Source organism: Schistocerca cancellata, chromosome 2 (genome assembly GCF_023864275.1).
Source record: "Schistocerca cancellata isolate TAMUIC-IGC-003103 chromosome 2, iqSchCanc2.1, whole genome shotgun sequence".
NCBI lineage: Eukaryota > Metazoa > Arthropoda > Insecta > Orthoptera > Acrididae > Schistocerca > Schistocerca cancellata.
Genome location: NC_064627.1, coordinates 1,055,791,323 through 1,055,817,160, shown reverse-complemented (window position 1 = coordinate 1,055,817,160; position 25,838 = coordinate 1,055,791,323). Strand labels below are relative to the sequence as shown.

Sequence of the window (25,838 nt, the reverse complement as noted above, 5' to 3'; positions counted from 1 at the left end):
GCTCGGTAGATCCGGATGGTCACCCATCCACGTGCCAGCCAAGCCCGACAGCGCTTACCTTCGGTGATCTGACGGGAACAGGTGTTACCATTGGGGAAAGGCAGGTGGCATTCTAGTCCTATAACGTGTCAAAATAATTCTTCCATTGCCGTGATTGATTAAGCAGTGGTCGCTAGACTGCCCCTAGCCCCAGCGTGTGTGGGATAACGAGCATTTAGCTCTCATTTAAATATATGGCCGAAAGAGTCAGCCTTCAGGAATTAAGAAACGAACCCTATCGTCCAGGACCGTGTGCCACAAAGGGTGCATATTCGCCACGAGATGGGGAAACTCACAGGCGTCTATTGTCTATCGAGGGCTAAGCGCCGTAGTGTGCGAGTGAGACAGACGAGAACCTACGTCATAGGGAACACCCGTAGAAGTTGTTTGTGGCCAGGGAGACGTAGCAGTGTTAAATATGGAGGACCTAAGATTGGCCATAAAGGGAAACATTTATGAAAACTATTTAATTCTGTAATAATTCAAGGAATAAAGCCATAGTTGTTTTAATCAACCATCCTCCATAAATTTTCATGGTGATCCCGATAAAACTTGAATACTCATCATGTCTATAATATGAAACTTCCTGGCACATTAAAACTGTGTGCCGGACCGAGACTCGAACTCGGGACCTTTGCCTTTCGCGGGCAAGTGCTCTACCAACTGAGCTACCCAAGCACGACTCACGCCCCGTCCTCACAGCTTCTCTTCTGCCAGTACCTCGCATGCTACCTTCCAAACTTTACAGAAGCTCTCCTGCGAACCTAGCAGAACTGCCATATCCCTTCTTTCAGGTGTGAGGACGGGGCGTGAGTCGTGCTTGGGTAGCTCAGTTGGTAGAGCACTTGCCCGCGAAAGGCAAAGGTCCCGAGTTCGAGTCTCGGTCCGGCACACAGTTTTAATCTGCCAGGAAGTTTCATATCAGCGCACACTCCGCTGCAGAGTGAAAATCTCATTCTGGAAACATCCCCCAGGCTGTGGCTCAGCCAAGTCTCCGCAATATCCTTTCTTTCAGGAGTGTAGTTCTGCTAGGTTCGCAGGAGAGCTTGTGTAAAGTTTGGAAGGGGACGGGTAGAGGGACAATACTGTTGGAGACGCGAAAGAGGACGGTCGGTCTTTAGGTAGCTAGGAAGTGAAACGACGTAGAAAATTTCGCGTTGGGTGGTATCGGGGGACTTAGTCTCTGAGCGGTGAGCAGTCGCGCGCCTGGTGTGAACTCTTAACTTTTCGCGTAGTTAACGAGGTGGAGTATTGGACTTGTAATTCGCGATGAGATTGTGAATGATCGAACTATGTGAAATGGGTATACGCCCGAGTGTAATAGTAATTTTAAATACGACCACTTTCGCTGTTAGTTTGCTTCCTGAATAAACATTAGTTCAAATGGTTCAAATGGCTCTGAGCACTATGGGACTCAACTGCTATGGTCATAAGTCCCCTAGAACTTAGAACTACTTAAACCTAACTAACCTAAGGACAGCACACAACACCCAGCCATCACGAGGCAGAGAAAATCGCTGACCCCGCCGGGAATCGAACCCGGGAACCCGGGCGTGGGAATTAAACATTAGTCTAACCAAATCGGAACAGTGTGACCTACATCATTTATGAGTCGTTAATTTAGCTCCCGATATTATTATTACTGTTGTTATATGTTATATTAACGTGGTATGTTTCATACAATTTCGCAACCTTGCCATCAGCCAGACAATTTAACCAAAGTGTCACAAGTGTCTAATTTAGGGCGTGTAATGCGAAGCGTGCGGTTCAACCCCTAGACGAGTTTGAGCCAAGGCATTTCGACGAAGAGGAACCGCATGTGAGCCCGAACATCTTTGGGATGTTAGCTCGCACGTGCAACACAGTACACTTGACGACATCGCCGAACACGCACGAAAACAAGTCAGTGACTGCTGTACCCAGAGTTCTTGGCTAGCTGTGGCGTTCAGAAAGTAGGAGTCAGGTGACAGTGCGCGCTATGAGGCAGAAGACTCGCTACTCGAACTGCCAGTCACCAGAGCAGAAGTAACATTCCGTTGTCTGCTACTGAGCCCCAGCGTCGAGACAGACATATAAGCCTGCTGGCTGGGGATCGGTGCGTTCAGTGAAACAGTTTCCCATCCAGTCGTTCTCAAACAATACCCGCGTAGCCGGTAATGGCGTGATCGCCGGCTTCAGTTTACCGTAATAACCAAGTGCACTGGTGATTGGTGGCACTACGCAATCTGATTGCGGTAAAGACTCATATCAGCACGACATTCTTTGATGACTGCGGGCCCTTGGCCGCAGTAGGATGGCCATAAAGGCGAGTCCGGACTTTCCTATTCAGCTGTCCCTATCTCAGTACTTCTATTATGCTACATCGACTACACGCGGAATAAAAGGAATTTTTAGACTGTTAAATCTAAAAGGTAATACATGTTAGAACTACGTTGAAGCTTTCCAACCACTGTTGACGTGTCGCCTGCTCGCTCTTGTCACGTGATCTCCTGGTGACGGCCGTTTAAGGGGCTCCAGAAAGGCTCAAAATCATGAAAAGTTCAATTTTTACTTTTTTGCGTTTTCTGAATCTGCAGACTATTACCTTTTAATAGATATATAATTTATTCAATTCCGAAGACTACAACTATTTTTAAATATTTTTGAAATGTGTTCTACATGGGCGTGACCCACTGTGGCGCTGTTAAACTGCTGTCAAATGGTGTTATTATTAACGTCCGTGTTCATCAGGTACATTTTAGTGATGTGAGATAAAGTATGTGTTTTGGCTAACCTGTGATGGTTCAATATATATCGCTACTGTGATTGTCGATTGTTTCATGTTTATTTACTCTGTCGTTATCTCGAAAATATTCGTAATTAATTCTGTTTCTTGAGTCTCTGTTTTGTTGAAGTATAATAATGAGTAAAAGTAAAGTTATTAGAAATCCTCTGAAGGCTTTTAAGAAAAGGAGAAATGTTGGAAAGCCAAAGGTATGTGTTATTACTGTAAATAATAACATTCTAACATGGTAGGAGCGATGCTTGCTTTAGACAAGGAACACCTTCGGGCTGCAGACAGGGCTGTAAAGAGTCTAGAAATACAAGCAAGAGTAAACAGGAGGAGGAACAAGAGGAAGCTGGAGGAGGAGTTTGCAGAGGATGAAGATAATCTATCCTATGGACCTGGAATGCACTAAAAACTTAATCCAATCTTTGTCGCTCGATTCCCAAAACTTTTATTTTCTCATACTAATTACATGTTTTCTAAGGATCTTCCAAACATATTTGTTTCAAACTTTCAGTAAATTTTACACAGTACCTTCTGCATAATTTAACACAGCCTTTTTCCAAAAAACTGTATATTTTTGAATATATAAATAAAAAATTGCAAAAAAATGTTGTGAATTTTCATTACAATTGAAAAAATCATCTTTAATAACTGAACTAAAATTTTGTAAAATCCCTGTGTTAGGTTGTAGCCCATATTCCAATAAATAATCTGTAAAAAGTTCAAATTCCTACCTCAAATACTTTGTGAGGAAAGATGTAATTTATAAGCGTTATTTTAACATTGCAAGTATAGGGCGTTCCGGCGCCCCTTAATGATTTGCGTGACAATTAGTTCGAGTGGCTCACGTTCCGAGGATTTCACCCTCAGTCGCTGACAGCGGGTGGGAATTGACTGCGGCCGGAGTTTGCCGTGTACCCGCCGTATCAGCGTACGTCGGCTTTCCCATGGACTTAGCCCTAACAAGCAGGAGGTGTGCCTCAAGACAGATGGAGCTCGGATTCCGCTGCTGCAGTTAACTGCTGCTGCAGCACGCAACAAGTGGAGAACCACGTCGGTAATGGCAGGAAGAGGCGCTGAGACGTTGGCGCGACGGGTAGGTGTAATCCCCTGCCGCCGGCTTGACTCCAGTCCGCGAACAGCAGTGGAAGGTTAATCTCCGATAATGTCAGCCACTCGTGCGGGCGAAACTTCAGTAACGTCACTAGGCGACCGTTGGCCGAAGATCCCAAGAGACCGATACGTCATAACACGTTATTCGGTACATTTTCTTATATTTGAATTTGACTTTACATATATTTACTATCAAAAAGTCTCAAATCAAGAAGATGGTCCTACTTGAATGAGATGTGCGCGAAGTCTCCGTGTCCTCCAAGTTGTTCTTCACTCCGACAGAATTAATAGCCGTGCAGGATTAGCCGAACGGTCAAAGGCGCTGCAGTCATGGACTGTGCGGCTGGTCCCGGCGGAGGTTCGTGTCCTCCCTCGGTCATGGGTGTGTGTGTTTGTCCTTAAAATAATTTAGGTCAAGTAGTGTGTAAGTTTAGGGACTGATGACCTTAGCAGTTAAGTCCCATAAGATTTCACACACATTTGAACAGAATTAATAATAACGATAACTGATGACTTCCGCGCTAAAAGAAGTCAAGATACGATATTTTCCTTAGAAGTCAAGTGGCAAGCAAAAGCTCACCTACTTAAATCTCTTAGTTACGGAGGCTCTGCATATTCTTTGTATCTGATATCAGAAGTTCTCCCTCTTTATCATATACACCAACTGAGCAAAAATTCCTGAATAACAGTGTACAGCATGTGATATTATTTATTGGCAGTGTAACTGTATAACTTTTGTAGTTTATTGTTTGTGGAGAAACTTATTTTCACGCTGGTACCACAAAGTAAGATTTCAATTTATACATAGAAAAAATTGTACCTCCTATGAGTAAATGTGAATAATATAAGAATAGCTGATAATAATTAGCATTTGCCATAGTCTAAGTGAAATTGTAATGTACTTACGAATAATAAAACAATGAAGACTATAACGTTGTTGAATATCATAGATAGGGACTGATGACCTTAGCAGTTAAGTCCCATAAGATTTCACACACATTTTGACATTTTTTGAATATCATAGATGCAATACTACCAGTAATGCAATCTACTTTGCACAAGCTGAAAATGTAAACAGAATAACTTCCGGCTGCTGTCAAATACGATATTTTTGTCAGAGTCATGGTAACTCTGTTTACTACGCGTTAAGCAACATTCAGCAGCCACGGCTGTGAAAACGAAGAGGAATAGGCGAGGATTGAGAAGAAATATTATGTCCGCCACTTGTTTAATGTGGTCCCTTGAATGGGCACTTTCCATAGACGGGGGATGAATACTGCTGATTTCGGTAAACGGGAATGACCTAATACTGGTAACCTAGATAACCGCTAGCTGCTGTAAATTCTTCCTCGGTAATGCTGAGGGAACTGTATAAAACTTCCACGCCCAATAGTGCAGGAGCATACATTGCCAACGCGTCTATGACATTACGATATATATATCAAGATAGGAACTAACTCCGAAAAACTGTCATAAACGCATTGGCGGTGTCTCCTGCTTGAAACATCTACATCTACGTGATTACTCTGCTATTCATAATAAAGAGCCTGGCAGAGGGTTCAATGAACCACCTTCAAGCTGTCTCTCTACCGTTCCACTCTCGAACGGAGCGAGGGAAAAACGAGCACTTCAAAGTTATCTGTGCGTGATGATCTTTTCTCCCTATGTAGGTGTGTGCCAAAAGAATGTTTTCGCAATAGGAGGAGAAAACTGGTGATTGAAATTTCATGAGAAGATCCCGTCGCAAGGAAAACCGCCTTTGTTTTAATGATTGCCACTCCAGTTCACGTGTCATGTCTGTGACACTATCTCCCCTACTTCGCGATAATACAAAACGAGCTGCCCTTCTTTGAACTTTTTCGATGACATCCGTCAGTACCACCTCATGCGGAACCCACACCGCACAGCAATACTCCAGAATAGGGCGGATAAGCGTGGTGTAAGCAGTCTCTTTAGTAGACCTGTTGCATCTTGTAAGTATTCTGCCGATGCATCGCAGTCTTTGGTTTGCTCTACCCACAACATTATCTATGTCCTATGAGATCGTTCCAATTTAGGTTACTTGTAATTTTAATCCCTAAGCATTTAGTTGAATTTACAGCCTTCAGATTTGTGTCACTTATCACGTAATCGAAATTTAGCGGGTTTCTTTCAGTACTCCTGTAAATAACTTCACACTTGTATTTATTCAGGGTCAATTACAGTTCTTTTCGTTAGTTGTTAGTTTACTGAAAAAAATGTTGCAGTGTGTCGTTGACATATCTCTCAGAAGTTATGATTTGGTGGGAGAAAGATCGGTCCAGTGATTGGTTTTGCACTAATGCTACACGACGCTCCTGTTTTCACATCATTCAGAATCTCTTGGTGTCGCTAATGAGGATTTTCAGAACTCCAGCGTCCATTGTTCTACGAGTTCATATATCCTAATGGAAGCAACCATGCTTCGTCAGAAATAAAAGCATTTTACGATAAACCTCTCCATCGTGCACACACAGACAGCAGCCAGTAGCCTGCTGCCGTGCTCCTGTCCAGCAACGGTATCTGAATTAGCTAGCCGATGCTCTGCTACTGCCATTACTTCGCAAAGTTGCAGTTTGAATTTGTGCACAGTTTTACAGGCTGCTGACGCACCTTTGTGAAGTGCTAAACGACGCAAAGGTTTTCTCGGATTTCCTGCCAGGTTCTGTCCTAATTCGTCTTATCTGCCTAAGGCCGGTACGCCACCTGTCAAGGTCCGACGAACGGGCCGGAACGTTTGCGGCGGTTGCAGCCCGTCCCACCTAACCGGTACTGTTCCCCGTACAATGCTGGATGCAGTGCTTGCGTTGCAGCTGGAACATCCTGGATCAGTAGTCCCTGTTACTATTGCCATATCACAGCAACAACGACCACTAGAACTTGCGTTACATGCGGCTTTTCGCGGATGATGCTGTAGTATACAGAGAAGTTGCAGCATTAGAAACTTGCAGCGAAATGCAGGAAGATCTGCAGCGGATAGGCACTTGGTGCAGGGAGTGGCAACTGACCCTTCACATAGACAAATGTAATGTATTGCGAATACATAGAAAGAAGGAACCTTTATTGTATGATTATATGATAGCGTAACAAACACTGGTAGCAGTTACTTCTGTAAAATATCTGGGAGTTGCGTACAGAACGATTTGAAGTGCAATGATCATATAAAATTAGTTGTTGGTAAGGCGGGTGCCAGGTTGAGATTCATTGGGAGAGTCCTTAGAAAATTTTACGAATACTCTGTACTAATAGCATGTTTTGCTTACGAACCTTCGGAATACATTTTAGTAATATACTGCCTTGAAGTAATTTCTCTTAACAACTGTCACAGATGGACACACACAACCTTTAATATTATTGTTTTGTAGATGTAACTCCTCTGCTTTCTCTGCATGTCCCGTGTCTAGTCGGGCGTACTGCCAGGTTAGGAAAACTTCGCTGCCTCCAGATCGTATGGCGACAGATCAGAACGCGTCAGCTACCTTTACACCGAGACCCACTGAATTCCCCCACTCATGTGAATGCCCATCTCAGTTTACTGATCTGTTACTGGGCCAAGCTACGAGACTTCTTTCTCGTTTCGTGGCCTTTCCCCTGTTTGCTTCAGTTTGTGTTGACTACAGCTACGCTTTTTCTGAGACACCATCAGAAGAGTTCTATTGTTCCAGTGTTTGGGGTCCTCATCAAGTGGGCGTGACAACGGACACCGAATAAATTCAGTGCCACGCTGCTAGGATCGTAACATGGTCGCCATAGACCATACGAAAATGTGACAGAAATGCTAGGGGAGCCTAAAAGGGAAACCTTGGAAGAAAGACGACGAAGTCGCGCGGAAACCCTGTGTTGAGTAAATTTTTAGAACTTGTATCTGAAGGAGATAGTTCGACCATTATACTGCAACCAACATATATCTCACGCAGTGATCGCGGGTATACGATGAGAGAGATCACGGCACAAACAAAGGCACATAAACATTCAGTTCTCATTCGTACAGTACGAGAAAGAAACCAGAAACAAAATCGATAATATTGGCGCCATGTATCCTTCTGCATGCAATGTACAGTAACTTCCTTAGTATACGTGTAGTTGTCGAAGATTCAGAACATCAAAGTTCCTTCTTACTCTAGTTACGTAGTGAACATTTTCGGCCGGCCGGAGTGGCCGAGCGGTTCTAGGCGCTTCAGTCTGGAACCGCGCGACCGCTACGGTCGCAGGTTCGAATCCTGCCTCGGGTATTGATGTGTGTGACGTCCTTAGGTTAGTTAGGTTAAGTAGTTCTAAGTTCTAGGGGACTGATGACCTCAGCAGTTAAGTCCCATAGTGCTCAGAGCCATTTGAACCATTTTGAACATTTTCGTTTCTTAACCCTTTGCCGTCCTTTAACAAGTCTGACTCTTGGAAACAAATGGGGACCAAAAGTAAACATCACGAGTCACAAAATTCCGAACAAACACTTTTTTATGTGTCGGACATGGCTCTGTTCAATACGTACATTCTTTAAAAAACAATACAAGGTCAGAGAAAGGAAACATATGTTCATTACCGAATAAATATTGCAGACGTAACGTTAAAAAACGTCGAACTGATGCACTACGAAAAGTGTGGAAAGCCATCATTACGTGAAACACCTCTTCGAGTCCAAGCACAATACTGGCACCATTTTCGAAAACATGTAGATCTGATGCCTAAAGAAACCACTCAACAAGGGTGTACATAAAGTAAGAAGCGAACCGACGTGGTAACGCACGGAGTGTAAAGTGGCGCCACATCTATCACAATTCTTTCGAAATTAACATGCCATGCAGCACTACTAATTTTTAGAATTGTAGGCATTTCCATACTACAAATTCGTTCAAAAGGAGCACTTGTACTCGTAATTACATTTTTTTATTCACAATAACCACGTTAGGCGTTGTGTTATTACATTCCTTAAGAAGAGGTCACACATGAAAGACACCCACGAAGATTATAATTTCTATTAAAGTATTGTTTACTGTTGTTTGAAATATTGTAACAAAAAATAAATACACAGAGTTGACAAAAGTCATGGGATAAGGATATGTACATATACAGATGGCCTTAGTATCACGTACACCAGGTATAAAACAGCAGTGAACGTGCGGAGCAGTCATTAACACTCAGTTGACCCATGTGAAAAGGAGTCGGAGGTGATTACGACCGCACGACGTGAATTACGAGAGTTTGAAAGCGAAATAGTAGTTGGAGCTAGACGCTTGGAACATCCGATTTCTGAAATCGTCAGGGAATTCTATATTCCGGGATCCACAGTGTCAAAAGTGTGCCGAGAGTACCAAATTTCAGGCGGTACCTTTCGCCAAGGACAGCGTAATGATCGACCGCCTTCACTTAACGTCCGATAGCAGAGGCGCTTGAGTAGTGTTGTCAGTGCTTACAGACAAGCAACACTGCGTGATACAACCACAGAAATCAGTGTGGGACGTACGACGAACGTATCCGTCAGGACAGTGCGGTGAAATTTGGCGTTAATGGGCTGTGGCAGCAGACGATAGACGTGAGTGCCTTCGATAACAGCAAACATCGCCTGAAGCGCCTCTGCTGGGCTCGTGACCATATCGATCGCGCTCTAGACGACTGGAAAACCGTGACCTGGTCAGAGAGTCACGATTTCAGTTGGTAAGAGTCGATGGTAGACTCTTAGTGTGGCGAACACCCCACGTAGCCATGGACCAAAAAAATGGTTCAAATGGCTCTGAGCACTATGGGACTCAACTGCTGTGGTCGTAAGTCCCCTAGAACTTAGAACTACTTAAACCTAACTAACCTAAGGACATCACACAAATCCATGCCCGAGGCAGGATTCGAACCTGCGACCGTAGCGGTCGTGCGGTTCCAGACTGTAGCGCCTTTAACCGCTCGGCTACTCCGGCCGGCGCAATGGACCCAATTTGCCAACAAGGCACTGTGCAAGCTGGTGGTTGCTCCATAATGGAGTTAACTGTCTCCTCTGGTCTAACTGAATGCATGGACTGGAATGATTTGTTCGGCTACTTGGAGACCAGTTTCAGCCATTCACAGACTTCAAGTTCTCAAACAATCGAAGCGCAGCGATTGGTTTGAAGAATATTCTGGACAGTTCGGGCGAATGACTTTGTTATCCGGAGCGCTTGGCATGAATCCCACCGAACATTTGTGATACATAATCGGGAGGTCAGTTTGTGCACAAAATTAGGCACCGGCAACACTTTCGCAATGATGGACGGCTATAGAGCCAGCATGGCTCAATTTATCTGCAGGGGACTTCTAACCACTTTTTGATTCCATGTCACGTCGAGCTGCTGCACTACGTCGGGAAAAAGGTGGTGCGTCACGGTAACGGGAAGTATGCCAGGCTTCTTTCACCTCAGTTTATGAATAAGGAACAAGAATTAAATTAGTATTAATGTCTACAAGAGCAATGATTCGTGCAACACTTGAACACGTGGCTACGCAACAGGTATCGGCCTGTCGGCGATTTTCTGGCGCATTGCGCTGGTCCGTTTCGCACGTGTCCGTCTACAGTCACTTGGGCACGGATTTCGTCCAACCAAATGGTACGGCAACGAGTTGAAGCCTGCCCTAGCGGTTCTTGGTATCTATTCAGCAACGGGACATTCCCATAGAACACGAGTTCATACTGTCGTGTGACTAGGGCCTCCCGTCGGGTGGACCGTTCGCCTGGTGCAAGTCTTTCGATTTGCCGCCACTTCCGCGACTTGCGCGTCGATGGGGATGAAATGATGACGATTAGGACAACACAACACCCAGTCCGTGAGCGGAGAAAATCTCCGACCCAGCCGGGAATCGAAAAAAATGGTTCAAATGGCTCTGACCACTATGGGACTCAACATCTTAGGTCATAAGTCCCCTAGAACTTAGAACTACTTAAACCTAACTAACCTAAGGACATCACACACACCCATGCCCGAGGCTGGATTCGAACCTGCGACCGTAGCAGTCCCGCGGTTCCGGACTGCAGCGCCAGAACCGCTAGACCACCGCGGCCGGCCCGGGAATCGAACCCGGGCCCTTAGGTGGTGATTTCGCCACAGTCACAGGTCGTCGCCGCCCTCCTACCAGTTCTGTTCAGATACGTGGGATACGGCTCAGAAAGCGTGAGCTGAATTACATCATCACGAAGACCACGAAGACTGACTAATCGACGTGACTCAGTAAACGTGACGCGCCCCGGGCCGCCGGGGGCAGGAAATGGCTTTGGGTGACATCAGCCCAGAAGCTGGACCAGCAATCACTCGATTCCTCCGGCGAGTGCCGTGCAGGGCTGCCAACCTCGGGCGGCCCCCTCGCGGCTGCAGTGTTTGCGGAGCGGATGCCGACCCTGGCCGGTCTCTGGCGCGGAGAACGCCCGCCATTGTGTGGGAACACGCGAACAATTGCCAGAGATTAGACTCCGCGACTGAAAGGATCGCAGCTGCTCAGGGAATAAGGGAAGGCGCGGGCAAATGGGAGCCGAGAGCCGCCGCCTGAACTAAGGACCGGCGAAGACAAAAGGAGGAGCGCGAGCGCCGCATTTAACGCACGCAGGGGAGCAGACAAACAGCCGCCTGCCGGCGCAGAACCAGTACCCTTCCCGTCCCATCCGTACCGTTCGACAAGTGATTACCTGCGCTCTATTTGCCTTTCGCTTCAGCAGACGATACAACTTCCTGTTGCACCGGGTGTCGCAGGAGGATCGGTCAGTATCCAGTTGTATGATGGGAACGTTCAAAAAAATGGTTCAAATGACTCTGAGCACTATGGGACTTAACAGCTGAGGTCATCAGTCCCCTAGACGTAGAACTAAGGACATCACACACATCCATGCCCGAGGCAGGATTCGAACCTGCGACTGTAGCAGCCGCGCGGTTCCGGACGGAAGTGCCTAGAACCGCTCGTCCACCACGGCCGGCTATGATGGGAACGCCCATTTCAAGAAAGTAACTTTACATGGACATATTCCCTATTCGGCCGGCCGCGGTGGTCTAGCGGTTCTAGGCGCGCAGTCCGGAACCACGCGACTGCTACGGTCGCAGGTTCGAATCCTGCCTCGGGCATGGATGTGTGTGATGTCCTTAGTTAGGTTTAAGTAGTTCTAAGTTCTAGGGGACTGATGACCACAGATGTTAAGTCCCATAGTGCTCAGAGCCATTTGAACCATTTTTTTTTTATTCCCTATTCCGAATAGTTTCCGAGATGCACGTATTTAACGTACGCGAGACGAACTGCTTGGTCGCAGTATGGACCCTGCTGTCCTCATTAGGGAACGTGCGGATACACACAGACAAGCAAATCGACACGCTCTCCAAACAGCGCACAAATGCACTGAAGTTGACAGTGGGATATTCGAACATTTATTGTACGACAGGCGAAACGTGACGAGTCCGATAATGCTTAGAGGTCAATGCCTTAAAAATACGTATTTTTCAGCAGATATTTTGTAAAAAGCATGTTACAATAATTACTAACTGTTGTACATAAAGTTATTTGTTTACATGTGTAACCACGAGAACGTATTTAATAACACAGAAAACGAATAAAAATGTACATTACAGGGAAACAGTTTTTTATGTTGCTGAGCAACAATCATACAATAATGTTTAAATAAACACACCGCCATTTAAATGTCCTTTTGTTTATTTAATTACGACCCAGGTTTCGGCCTTTTTCCTCATTTTCAAGTGATTGAATTTTGTCGTTAACATATATTGCCGGACACCAAGCTTGAAATTGGCCACAAATTAAGAAAAATATTCGCTCCCTACAAAATGTCAGATGTAAAATTAAATGGCTCTGAGCACTATGGGACTTAATATCTGAGGTCATCAGTTCCCTAGACGTAGAACTACTTAAACCCATCTAACGTAAGGACATCACACACATCCATGACCGCGGCAAGATTCGAACCTGTGACCGTAGCAGCAGCGCGGTTCCGGACTGAAGCGCCTAGAACCGGTCGGCCACAACGGCCGGCTGTAAAATTATCATCTTGTAAAAAGATAGCATACACCAAAGTAAACCTGTTTTTATTAAATATGACGTGCCCCCACTATCATTTACTGATCTTACTCACACCAGAGTAAACCCGTTTTTATTAAATAACACGTGCTCGCTCTATTATTTACTGATCTTTTTACAAGTTGATGATTTTACATCTGGCATTTCGTGGGGAGCGATTACTTTTCTTTATGCATTGCCAATTTTAACCTTGATGTCCTGCAGTATATGTAAATGTCATAAAATCAGTCACTTGAAAATGGCATAAAAGGCCGACACCTGGGTAGTAATGAAACAACGATATAGTCAAATGGCGGTGTGTTCATTTAAAAATACATTAAATTCTTCTATCTCGGAAACCATTTGGAATAGGAAATATGTCCATATCAAGTTTTTCCTTCAAATGATCGATCCTGTCACATCCCTGAATACTGACCATTTCTGCTGGTACACCCTGTATATACGCGTTGTTTACAGCTAACGCCGTTACTCGCTTATCAACCTTCATAGTTTACAGCCTTATCTTCCTGGAAACTCCTAGAGTCCACAGCCTAGTTGACGTCTGTCGTCCATCGTCTAAGCCATGAGCCTCACTTCCGTTTCTTCGCTCTGGCAATCTTCTTTACAACTTACCGGTATTTGTCCAGCTACACTGCGTGCCAAAAAGAAATTGCAGCATCCGAAATGCGAGGATGAAACGAAACGATACTAGACCGGTTGACAGAGTATCTGTTATTATTTCAGTGATTGCATTTAAATAAATAGGCCGGCATGAATTGGACAAGCGACAAACGCTTTAGAATGTATCCTATGAAACAGTTTTATCCCACATACGTGGGATAAAACGTTAGCAGTCAAAATTAATTTAAACTAGATTTAACTTTTATTTTACGTAATCAAATTAGAAAAGCAGTACACATTTATATAAAAACATAACGGCTGGTGGTGGCTGTTATAAAAAAAACCACATGAGTGCAACAAATAATCGGATACCTTGCATAATAGCCTTGTAAATCATTAGTCTCTCACAAGACAGGAATCACTCAGTGGTAAGGAATCTCACGGGCACGGAGGAGGGAAGAAACTTACAGTCTCACACGGGCACTTCAGATTCACACTAACACAATACAATACACAGAAAAGAACTAGAAGAACTACTACATGCACCACAAACACACACGTTCCGCAAAAGGTTTACTCCGCCGGCCTAAAGCGAAATACAAAAAACTCAAGCTGTGGAACTGAACGAGAATTACAATCCGAAACGCAAATCAGATCAGGAATTTCTGTAAAACAAGGCACACGCATGAGGGGAATGTAACTTAAACCCTAAAACTACAGAATAAGAACGGAAAACGGATGAGCAGAAGACTCGTTCAACCATGTGGCGCTAGCCACACAAAGCCAGACCCAGAAAAATGTAAAAATTGCGAAAATACAGTTAAGCTATGGGAGGAACTACCTACATAACTAAACTATCGCGGGATAATTGCAAGATGAAACAGATTCCGAGAAATGAATGTTCTCCAAAACGACGACGAACGGATGTAATTGAGCAAACAAAGTCAAACGCTCTAACGGATGGAAGTTACGGAATACCGACGAAATTAACGAAACTGAAGGAGGAATAATGTAAGAAACACAAACACACTCACATTAACACTGACAAACACGGATTCTAATTGAGATTAAGCAGAATTCGCACACCACACTCCAACATTTCTAAGTTCTGGTTGAACAAAGTAAATACTACATAATGGAACAATTACAAAATAGTCTACCATTTCCCATGCCGAGTGAAATGTTCTACATGATAGTAAAGGTCTGAAGCTAGAAAAGAAACGGATTAAATTTTCGACTACACCGAAACTTACACAGAATCAATCACCACATTCCCTACTGTAGGTGAGCTGCCACAACAAAAGTTCTCTCTTCAAAATCCCAGGACCGAATGTGCACACCGTGACCTCATCGGGGTCCCCACAATAGGCAGCGAAGTTGTCAGGGAACAACCTTAGCGCTCCATCTCAACTTAAGCACAATAGTGCTTGGACTAGAAGGCAACGAAACCTCTTCGCTACTCTCTAAGCTTACACTAAAATTGTCTAAACTGCCAAGGTAGCAGAGAAGTTTACCCGCCACCAGACATTATGAAAACTCAATATACATACGCATTCACTCACTCTGTCATTCTAAGATGGCATAGCGGTAAAATATAAATACGAGGGTTAGAAATTTAATAGTGGCAACTATTTATTTACAGCTCGTACAAAACAGATACGTGTTTCAAAGTTTTACTGACCCTCAAAGTAGCCACCAGCTTTGTGTATAACATGTTGCCAGGGATGTGGAAGTCGTAGGATGCTCTTAGCAGTGCCAGTTGTGTTGACAGTTCGAGCGGCGCGGTCTATTGCCCGACGAATTTGTAGCAGTTCTGAAGCGAATGCCGTGAAGTGTTTCCTTCAGTTTAGAAATCGAGTTGAACTCACGAGGGCTTAAGTCAGGGGAGTGCAGTAAATGGTACAGCACTTACCAGCCCCTTCAGTCAAACAAATCAATAACAGCTTGTACAGTACGTCCTTGAGCATTGTCCTGCAAAATGATGGTCAGGTCCTGCAGAAAGTGTCATCACTTGTCTCTATGATGTTCATTTTTGGAACACAACCTACGACCAGCTTAGAGATGGTATCCGTTATTTCGTACATCTTCATATATATAGTTAAGGCTCGCCGGCCATTTGACCATCTTCTGTGCGGATGCACACACATTGCCGGAACTTTTGCGGGAATCGGTAAAGCCACGAGTAATGAGTGTAGTGGGCAAGGGCACTACGAATATCGTGCGGGACAATAAGTTGGGAATCTAGGTCTCACGGGAGGCGTGCCAGAGATAAGTCCCTGCAGTCGCACTATCCTCTGTGTCCTCGGTGGCTCAGATGGATAGAGCGTCTGCCATGTAAGCAGGAGATCCCGGGTTCGAGTCCCGGTCGGGACACACGTTTTCAACTGTTCCCGTTGACGTATATAAACGCCTGTACGCAGGCAGCTAAGGGTATTCATTTCATTGTATTGATTTAATTGTAATTTCATTCTAACGAGCTGCACGGTTCTTTCAGACATGTCCGAAAGAACAGATACCATCTTCATATATACTGTACTTTAGGTCGCTGCAGATGGTTACCTTTTGGTATTTTATGACTGTTACTGTTTCCATTGACCTTTTCGCCAATAGCGTAGTCGGATCGCAATGGATCTCTTCGTCTACTTGTGTGCAGTGCGTTACATCATTTACATTCAGGGTCAGTTGATAGTCTCTGAACCAATCGTGGGTCCCCCTACAGGTGTTCATGCCTATCACTCTTACATTCTGGGATTCCAGCTTCGTGCAGGCACGTCTGACAACTGACCCATGGAGACCAGCCGTGGTGGCCAAGCGGTTCTAGGCGCTTCAGTCGGGAACCGCGCGACTGCTACGGTCGCAGGTTCGAATGCTGCCTCGGACATGGATGTGTGTGATGTCCTAAGGTTAGTTAGGTTTAAGTAGTTCTAAGTTCTAGTGGACTGATGACCTCAGATGTTAAGTCCCATAGTGCTCAGAGCCATTTGAACCATTTGACCCATGGACCATCCGACATTGATCATCAGACGATTTATATATTTTGCCGACAGTAATGCCTCTGTGACAGTTTCCTCAAGACACCTGAAGAAATGGCTCTACGACTAATTTTCCACATTTCCTTTTGATTTTGCTTATGTCATTTCGATCTCAGATTTCTGCTAAACACGATTCTTTCATTTTCTATTTCCATTTGTTGTATTCAAAGTGCAAAAATTACTTCTAAATGAATATGTCATGACCAGTGAAAATGTGTGCCAGACGGTGACTCAAACCAGGATTGCCTGCTTCTTGCGACCTGTCACATCAGACATCGGCCCCTCTGGGCACGCCTCCAGCTCTGACAAACTAACTGCTAACAGAGATTGCCCCACGGGGAAACCCCATGAGTAAGGCGTATGTTGGCGATAAACGGCGTAGCACAAATTTTCAGTTGCCACTACGTAGTGCTTGTACTTTAATCCAGTATATCTGAGCTTATTGCTGTGATGCCGTTCCGTGTCACTGCATCTTGGCTACTATTCATTTTATTTCAGTGCATTACACTCACTTTCTTACTTCCAGAGTATTATGACACTTTATTATTCAAGGTAATATTTACATTGAGTCGCTTGGTTTCCTCGAAAGAAGAGTTTCCTCCTATTAAATGTGTCACGAATCATTTCCGGTATAGCCACCACTATGATAAATGTCAGTTACGCGCGCTGTGCTGTAGTTTGCCACCAGGACATACGCCGTTCGAATCCTGGGAGTGGAACAGTTTCACCGGAGGTATTTTGCCTAGAAACGTGACATGAGTCTGCAGTGTAAAGCTCCTGATCATCGGGCTGTGCAGTTTCGCATGGACAGCACGACCGCACCTTTTGAGCTAGCCGACCGCAGACTGAGCTGTGTCGACACAGGAGCATCCTGCCACGCACACGCACACGCGCACGCACGCACGCACGCACACACACACACACACACACACACACACACACACACACACACACACACACACACACAAACACATTCACACACACACGCGCGCGCGCGCACACACACACACACACACACACCCGCGCGCGCGCGCAGCATCACAAAATAGTAGTAAGATCACACAAATAGGGAAAGTTAATTGTTTAAACTAACACAGAGAGTGTAGCTATAAGAGAAGTTAAGCTTTCACATGTAATATATGTGAAGATCACACAAATAGGGAAAGTTAATTGTTTAAACTAACACAAAGAGTGTAGCTATAAGAGAAGTTAAGCTTTCACATATATGCCTTTTACGCAGACACACACACACACACACACACACACACACACACACACACACACACACACGCACGCACTCACATGACGACATGACACTGCATGCATACATCGCCCTCCTGTTATAAATCAGTTATATTTAATACAAAACGTCAGTAAGCAAAGGTAAAGTTTCACCATCCACGGGGAAAGAAATGCTTTGGGGTCTGTAAAAGGACGTCGCAAAAACCAAGTAATACAAGCACACACATCTCCTCTTTGGCGTCTGTAGTGGATCCCGTGATAGACGTCATGTTGGTGAAGCTTTTGTACCGAGAGCAATAGTGATAACTCGTCCTACAAAACGTAACATTGGCGTTTTCGACACGTAAATTACCTCTGCGTTTTACAGTGTTCAGGAGATGAACTACCGGCCTGCAGATACGCGTAGAGATGCGTACTCTCTACAGGCCAAACTTGTGATTATTACCTTGGATATATATATATATATATATATATATATATATATATATATATATCCCGTGTGGGGTGTTAGGACCCCATCCTGCACCTCCCCGGGTGGCGGATACGGGAAAGCCTTCTAGATATGGGTGGTACTGGGAAAATGAAATACACAGGGCGGATCAAAAGCTTACAAACATTACAAACCCACTGGCGTCTATTTGCGATCCGACGGCCAATGGTCAGAGTCTGTTCCTCTAGTTGACGCGGCTGCACTAAAGTCTTCTCGAACTCCAAAATCTTGTCTTACACATGTGATCTCAGCCGAGATCACCACAACAACTGGAATTCAACTTGAACGCATGATAGAAAAATGATTCAAATGGCTCTAAGCACTATGGGACTTAACATCTGAGGTCACCAGTCCCCTAGACTTAGAACTACTTAGACCTAACTAATCTAAGAACCTCACACTCATCTATGCCCGAGGCAGGATTAGAACCTGCGACCGTAGCAGCAGCGCGGTTCAAGACTGAAGCGCCTAGGGGCGCTTGGCCACAGCGACCGGCACGCGTGATAGGAAAGACGATCACTGAATCACTACCCGAGGCACCACTTGACAGACTGGACTCAACTAATCATCAGATTCTGGGGGATCGGGAACACCATGCGGGAAAGAATAGGAGCTCCTCAAGAACACTTAACACTCTCAAGACTAAACATAACAATTTGTTGACACAATTAATGTGAACATTCTTACCGAAACAGGAAAATTAAAAGGTCTCAACAACACCCTGGAAAAATTTGTCATAAAAATTACCACACTCCCAGAGACCAGATTTACTGACGAAGGACACGCCAATATAGAGAAATTCAGAATCTACAAGAGCAAACCTGCCTTAAAAGTTGGAGACAAACTACCACTCCGGGGAACCGGATTCGCCGTACACAACTCAGCACTCGGCTCAGTGATCGACTTCACCTCTCCCAATGAAAGAATTCATTACTGCCAGTAAAATCAGCTAATAAAGCTTACACACTAATTAGTCTACATGACCATACAAATCAACATAACAAAACAGATCCTGAAGCCGTGGATAATTTCCATGAAACTCTGGATAAAGAAACCAACAAAATACCAAGGCACTATGTGAAAACCCTATTGCGCGATTTTAACGCACACCTAGGGAAAGAGAAAATTCAGAGATGTAACAGGCCCTTATACCAAACACAAACGTACCAACAAGAACGGTGAGAAACTAATTAACTTCTGCAGGAACTTTGGACTTAAAGTTACGAGCATCCAATTTCAAAACCATACACACAAGCTAACCACATGCAGATCGCCCAATCTGAGGCAGGGCGAATACGAAATTCATCACATCGATATTGCCACGGAAAACACTAAAGAAATTGTAAACGTCAGACCTCGCAAAGGCGCTTTTGAATCAGACCATCTTCTCCTACAAATAAAGTCAAATTTTCAACCCAATAGAAGGAAAATATATCCACCCAAAAACATGAAGCCAGATCCGGAATACCTGAAACTCAACAAAGCAAATCATCAAACAAATTAATCAGGAAAAATCGACAAACTGGGAGAAACTAACAAGGAAAATTCAGGATGCCACGAAACTGGGACAACCCCCTCGCACCAGAAAACATCACTTATGGAGCAAAGCCTGCGATCAGGCAATAGACCACAGAATAACAGACCGGAAAAAATTCGACAGCCGCAAAACCGAGGAAAACTGGGAGAACTTTCTTAGAACTCAAAAACAGGCTACAAAGGTGATTCAGAAAGAAAAACTAGGATATGACAACAATAGACTCCAGGAAATCCAACAGGATTTCAACAAAAATAATATAAGAAATTTCTACAAGACGTTTATAGAAAACCTACAGGGATACCAAGCACCCAGTCTGTGCTGCAAAAGCCGGAAACCAACTCGAAAAAACTGGAAAATATTACAAGCTGCGACACTGTCGCGAATAAAACAGTGATCCGAATATAGAATAAATTTCCTTTACTTACAAAACACATTTGAAGATGGTCATTATAGACCGAAACTGGTAATCTATCGACAAAAAGTTTGTGACCATAGACGTAAAGTAAAGGAAATTTATGCAAAATATTAGCCCAGTATTTCTGCTTCCTTCTTAACAGTGAACCACAACAGGAAAAACTTGGCTTCACAACCCGGTATTCACACAACCGGACTCAAAAGCCCAGATCTCGCAGAAATTACGGCGATAATCAAGCAGTTCAAGAACAACAAAGCACCAAGAGAAGATGGGATTGTCTCAGACCTCTGGAAAGTGAACGATCCTACAGTGACACAGAAACTTCATCACCTAATCTCAGATATATGGGAGACGGAGGAAGTGCCAGAAGACTGGAAACGCGCTCTGATCCGCCCAATACATAAAAAAGTGTGACAAGACCGACATAAAAAACAACAGAGGAACCTCCCTGCTCTCAGTGGCGTACAAAATCCTCTCCAAAGCACTTCTAAACAGAATATAACCCAGGGGAATCCACAACTCGGTGAATAACAGGCCGAATTCAGTAAAAGACGATCATATGCGGAACAGATATGGGGCTTAAAGGCGATACTACAAATGAGAAAATTCAGAAATACAGTAATTACATTTAACGATTGCAGGAAAGCTTGACTCAATAGACCGCGAAGCCCTCTTTAAAACCATGGAAGAATTCGGAATCGACCGAAAGACCCGGAAAATCACAGACACTTACAAGAACAATTTCCACAGTGAAATTCATGGGTGAGATATCTGAAGCCTTTCAAATTAGAACGGGAGTACGGCATAGAACGGGAGTACGGCAGGGGGATAGACTATCCCCGATTATTTTCAATATTGTTCTAGAAAAGATCATCCGAGAATGGGAACCTCATGTAAAAGGTGTCCAAATTGGTATCAGAAAAGAAAACCGTACTAAAGTTAAATTCCTTGCTTTCGCGCACGAAATTGTTATTATCACAAACAACAGGACAGAAGCGATTCACGCAGTTGAAAAACTACATGAAATTGCACAGAAAACTGGATTGCAAATTTCCTACCAAAAAACCGTTACATGGAAAGACGGCCAGAAAAAAGTGCCCACTAATCACGAAACATGGTAACATCACACAAGTCAGCCACTTTAAATATCTTGGCGAAACCATACGGTCATCAGGACTAAACAGAACCGCCAAGCCGGCCGGAGTGGCCGAGCGGTTCTAGGCGCTACAGTCTGAAACCGCGCGACCTCTGCGGTCACAGGTTCGAATCCTGCCTCGGGCATGGGTGTTTGTGATGTCCGTAGGTTCGTTAGGTTTAAGTAGTTCTAAGTTCTAGGGGACTGATGACCACAGCAGTTAAGTTCCACAGTGCTCAGAGCCTTTTGAACCATTTGAAGAACCGCCAATGAACAAAGGATCAGCAACCTGCAAAAGGCATATAAGTTAACATGGGTTTTCTACAACAAGAAATGCATTTCGACAGACGCAAAATTGAGACATTACAAAACTGTGGTTCTTCCAGAAGCAATATACGCAGCTGAAACAATGTTAATTGGCAGTCACTCCAAAATTAGGGAAATAGAAAAAACAGGAGCGAAAAATTCTTAAGAAGATTTACGGAGCAATCAACAAAAACGGCATCTGGACGATGAGACCTCAGAACTAACTCTATCAAAAGACCGACACAATAACCGAAGAAATCAGAAAACGCCAAGCAAAGTCCTACACACACATCTACAGGATGGAGAACACCAGAACGGCAAAGAAACTACTCGACATCATAACAAAGAGTAAATGGAAAGCCGCGCGGGGTAGCCCTGCGGTCTAGGGCGCCTTGTCACGGTTCGCGCGGCTCCCCCGATCGGAGGTTCGAGTTCTCCCTCGGGCACGTAGTTAGATTAAGTAGTGTGTAAGCTTAGGAACCGATGACCTCAGCAGTTTGGTCCCATAAGACCTTACCACAAATTTCGAATTTTACTAAATGCAACACGGAGTGGCTAAAGGAGGTCCCGAGGGACATGTAACAAATCGCCATAGAAAATCTCGAAGACCGCAAGGAGTGCCGGAGTAAAATCATTAATGTGAAGTTCCTGCAAGTAACAATGCAACGGCCTGGTAAAAAGTACACAGACGAACGGAAGAGAGAACATTCTGAGAGGGTGAAGAGTTTCAGGAAGAGGGAAAATGTTCGAAAATAAAATAGCGACTTCAAGGTCAATCGCTCTCCTAAAGGAGAATAATCGGTATGTGTGTGTGTGTGTGTGTGTGTGTGTGTGTGTGTGTGTGTGACGGAACAGCGAAGTGTAGGTATTTTCTGAATCAACAAATACTGAAGTCACTGAAGACAATACTTCCTGTCAGGAGCTAAAAATTCACCTGTGCTCTGTTTTTATTTCTGCGTGCCTAATACACAGAAACTCCCTTAAACTATCATGTCATTCCTTAAATTTGTCGTTTCCGTAGAAATGATCTTTTTTTTCTTTTCTAAAAACTTTCGAAGTAATTGTTCGATATCTGCTTCTGACCGCTCCGTTACGGTTTTCCCCGCCCACGCTGCGCTTGTGAACTCTACTCTTAACACCCCGACTCATTGCGACCTCATCCGCGGGACATGGGAACCGACTGTCGAATAAGACAAACTTCGTGGATTAAACACTGTGCACGGTGACTATTGAGAATGTTGAAGAGTTTACGTGCCTTACCGTGGGTCAGTGGATCATTGGCGCTTCAACCACAACAGTACAGCTAACACACAAGCAGGCCCACTATTTCCGGCACAGCCGCAACTACCGGTGGATGAGGACTCCGGCCGGCGACCGACCTCTGAGCAGGCGTTTGTTTACACTTGGGCTGCCTCACGGGGGACAAAGCGTAGTTTGACGTAGGCCGTCAGCAGGTGAACACCGACAGATAAGCAGCGGATGGTGCTTCAGGCCCGGTGTTTCAGCGGTCGGCTGCAGGCCACGCGATAAGCCACTGCCTTTCTGGGACAGGCTGCACGCTTTATAGATATCCTCCTCCTTCTTCCCCCTCACACCATCACACATACTGCACCTTATGCGGCACCGATAGTTTTCGCCGTCTCCAGTCAGAAGCCCATCTGCCTTGAGCAACCAAATCGTCAAAAAATTGGCTTTCATGTCCTCCTTTAGCCCAGCTATCATGGCTCCTTTCTGTTGTTCTAATCTTGTTTATGAGAATCTCCTGAGTGTTCCTTGTTTTCCCAACATCAAATGGTTTTAACGTTATTTTGTATTTTTAGCCGGCCGGAGTGGCCGAGCGGTTCTAGGCGCTACAGTCTGGAACCGCGCGACCGCTACGTCGCAGGTTCGAATCCTGCCTCGAGCATGGGTGTGTGTGACGTCCTTAGGTTAGTTAGGTTTAAGTAGTTCTAAGTTCTAGGGGACTGATGGGTTCAAATGGTTCAAATGGCTCCGAGCTCTATGGGACTTAACATCTTAGGTCATCAGTCCCCTGGAACTTAGAACTACTTAAACCTAATTAACCTAAGGACATCACACACATCCATGCCCGAGGCAGGATTCGAACCTGCGACCGTAGCAGTCTTGCTGCTGCGGACTGCAGCGCCTAGAACCGCTCGGCTAGGGGACTGATGACCACAGCCGTTAAGTCCCATAGTGCTCAGAGCCATTTTTTTATGTTTTTAGGTAGTGATCGTAAATGTCGCTCCTTTACGCACACCTTGAAATTTAGACATTATAAAGGTTGAAATACAGGGAAGATTGTTTGAAACTCGCACGGAAACGAGACTGCGCTACACTTTGTAAGAGTCGAAAGACATGTTAACGAGCAGCAGTTGAGAATGCAGTTAGACAGGGTTCTATTGTAATCCCCATGTTATCCAATTTGTACGCAGAGCGTAAAGTATACTAGGCAAAGGATAAATTTGGAACGGGAATTAAAGTTTATGGAGAAGAAATAAACTGCAGGTGTAATAGACAGCCAGTCAATTGAAATAAATCGTGATTTTCAAACACCTTTACTATGGTTTCGACGGGTCTAAACCCCTCTTCCTCAGAAGGACAAACAAACTTCATATTAGTAACCAGTCAGTGAAGCTGCCTCCACATGACATGTGCCAGCAACGGTCTGTATGTTCATATGTAAAAGTTAAGGCCCCTAGAATCAAGTGCTCCTCACATCAATGAAATGCAATGATGCACTTTTTAAAATAACAGACCATGTTAATAACTACATGCCCTCAGTCGGCACGTAGCTATTAACGTGGTGTCTTATGTCAAGAGACTGATTTCATTGATGTGAGGAGCACTTGATTCTAGGGGCCTTAACTTTTAAATATGAACATACAGACCGTTGCTGGCACATGTCATTTGGAGACAGCGTCACTGACTGGTTGCTAATATGAAGTTTGTTTGTCCTTCTGAGTAATTTGGCTCTGAGCACCATGGGACTCAACTGCTGTGGTCATCAGTCCCCTAGAACTTAGAACTACTTAAACCTAACTAACCTAAGGACACACTGGCCGGCCCTTCTGAGGAAGAGGGGTTTAAACCCGTCGAAACCATAGTAAAGGTGTTTGAAAATCACCATTTTTTGCTACTAGTTGGCTGTATATGACACCTGCTGTTCTGTAACCGTTGCTGTAGTACAACCATGTTCAAAATATTGAAGAAATAAACACTTTTAGCCGCGCGGGGTAGCCGTGGTGTCTGGGCGCCTTGCCACGGTTCGCGCGGATCCCCCGTCGGAGGTTCGAGTCCTCCCTTGGGCATGAGTGAGTGTGTTGTCCTTAATGTAAGATAGTGTAAGTTAGATTAAGTAGTGTGTAAGCCTAGGGACAGATGACCTCAGCAGTTTGGTTCCATGGAACTTACCACAAATATTAAAGACTTTTAAAGTTTTGTCGAGGGCGTTGTAATTCTGCACAGTCAGTCAAAGATCTGATAGAGCAGTTGGACGGTATGGATAGTGTCATGAAAAGAGGTTATTATAGGAAACATCAGCTAAATGAAAACAAGCGTAGTGGAATGTAGACGAATTAAGTAAATAGATCCTGGGGGAATTACATTCGGTAATGAGACGGGAAACGTAATAGACGAGTTTTGCCATTTGGGCAGTAAAACAAGAGACGAGGGTGAAAAGGATATAAAATGTAGACTGGCAACAGCAAGAAAAGATTTCCTAAAAAGAGATAAAGCGTTAGGAAGTCTTTTGTGAATGTATTTGATCGGAGTGCAGCCTTACACTGAAGTGAAACATGTACAATATAGAGTGCAGACAAGAGGATGGATGTTGATGACTAGATGGTTAGATTGGGCAACTAATGTAGGGGCACTGAATGGAATTGAAGCGGACAGAGACTTACGGCATCACTTGACTAAAACAACGAGTAGGTTGGTGGGACATAAAGCAAACGTGTATTTCGTTATATAAGAAAGCGTGAGGGGTAAAAATTGTAGAGTGAAAGCCGGCCGAAGTGGCCGTGCGGTTAAAGGCGCTGCAGTCTGGAACCGCAAGACCGCTACGGTCGCAGGTTCGAATCCTGCCTCGGGCATGGATGTTTGTGATGTC

The 25,838-nt window shown here is 44.5% G+C and overlaps 1 protein-coding gene and 1 non-coding gene across 4 annotated transcripts in view; one reads left to right on the top strand and one right to left on the bottom strand.

Moving 5' to 3' along the window:
* The window catches only part of LOC126163047 (protein tweety), a 1,031,842-nt gene that overhangs the window by 443,289 nt on the left and 562,715 nt on the right, over nucleotides 1-25,838 (bottom strand). The gene's annotated exons all lie outside the window — the stretch shown is intronic.
* On the top strand, nucleotides 15,869-15,943 carry Trnat-ugu (transfer RNA threonine (anticodon UGU)). Its single transcript has one exon. It is a non-coding gene; the product is annotated as a tRNA-Thr (tRNA).